At 47.7% G+C, this 1,617-nt stretch overlaps 1 pseudogene; it reads right to left on the bottom strand.

Annotated features, from left to right (window-relative positions):
- Positions 1-254: 254 nt before the first annotated feature.
- LOC124778402 lies at positions 255-372 on the bottom strand (annotated as a pseudogene).
- Between the last annotated feature and the right edge of the window lie 1,245 nt (positions 373-1,617).

The following is a 1,617-nucleotide window of genomic DNA, read 5'->3' as shown; positions in this document are numbered from 1 at the left end:
CTGTTTAATTTGTCTACGTATAGAAAGATGTTTTATACATCTCGACTAAAAAAAGCACTCCGTCTTCAGGCCACGAGTGGCCTACCGGGACCATTTGACCGCCGTGTCATCCTCCGTGGAGGATGCGGATAGGAGGGGCGTGTGGTCAGCACACCACTCTCCTGGTAGTAAGATGGTATTCTTGACCGAAGCCGCTACTGTTCGGTCGAGTAGCTCCTCAACTGGCATCACGAGGCTTAGTGTACCCCGAAAAATGGCAACAGCGCATGGCGGCCTGGATGGTCACCCATCCAAGCACCGACCACGCCCGACAGCGCTTAATTTCGGTGATCTCACGGGAACCGGTGTATCCACTGTGGTAAAACCGTTGCCAAACATCTTCACTAGGAGGCTGTAATATTTCTGGCTTAGTCAGTCATCATATTAGGCTTCAAGAAGATGTTCCCATGAGAGGTGGCAGAAGCCCCCTCTCATATTTCTACCTTAGTCTGAGTAATTCGATCTTCCTCTCTAATTGCATGCGGTGAAAAGTCGCTATTCGTTAACACGCGGACTTCCCACGCAGCGTCTCTCGTCACCTGGGTGGTCCGGTGACAGGCAGGCACACCTGATCTTGAAAGGGTTAAGACGACGGGTGTGAGGGAGTCGAGTGAATGTTTTCCAGACTCCGACATTGTCATAATAGCGGCGGAGACACACCCGCAGGGGCCTGAAGGAGCGGCTGGGCTAGAGAATCCGTTACTTCGCACAAACTTAGCGAAAACACTTTCTGGCAGGCTACCAGCGAGGTGTGGGAATGACTTGTGTCCCCAGGCAGTCTTGGCGGGCAAATTCCCGCGTTTTTCTGCCAAATCGTAACTGTGATTGGCTTGCTCAGGACATAGCTCCGTGACGTAGCAAAATCGGCGCAGAAATTGGCACCAAGAATCTCCATTGGTGGAATGGTAGTGCTTCGGCAATAGAGTGGAATTTTCCGCCGGTTTTCGAGTTGCTGATTGGAACGTTTAACCACAGCCACTGTTGTGGGGGCAGGAATGTTCTGTGTTCGGTTTGTACGGGTGCTCTTGTGTAGGAGTTAGAAAAGGGGTGCTTAGAGCATCATTTCCATATGAAGATTCGAGAAGAATTTAGTGTTAAATACACTGCTAGCCCCGGCCCCTCACACCTAGAGTAGTGGAGTTGCAAGCAGTATATAGATGACGAAATGTGGTGTGAGTTACCTGTGCCAGATGTTAGATTCGGTACCATTCCTGTGAGAAAGACCGCCTGCATAATGCTACTGCTATGTGATTGGCTGCTGTGTTCGGAGCATGGGCGCCAAAACGTTAAAGTATAGTTATTATTATTAGTTAAACTACTCATTGGAATGACTTCACTTTTTAATATAAATATCTTTCAACAGCTATCAATCAGTCATTTTAGAATTATTAAAAACAATTTAAATCAAAAACAAAGGACCAGACGAAATTGCAGACGAAGCACTTCAGAAGCGTTCGGGTCACGCCTTTTTGCTGGTATGACGCGCGAAGTGTTTCGAGCTATTCGTCACTCTGGATTAGACAGTCGAGAAGATCACACATGTTGTCTGTCGTAGGACGTGTTTTCAATTTTTATTTA

Source organism: Schistocerca piceifrons, chromosome 2 (assembly GCF_021461385.2).
Source record: "Schistocerca piceifrons isolate TAMUIC-IGC-003096 chromosome 2, iqSchPice1.1, whole genome shotgun sequence".
NCBI lineage: Eukaryota > Metazoa > Arthropoda > Insecta > Orthoptera > Acrididae > Schistocerca > Schistocerca piceifrons.
The sequence above is the reverse complement of the archived record's forward strand: the minus strand, read 5'-3'. Positions and strand labels throughout refer to the sequence as shown.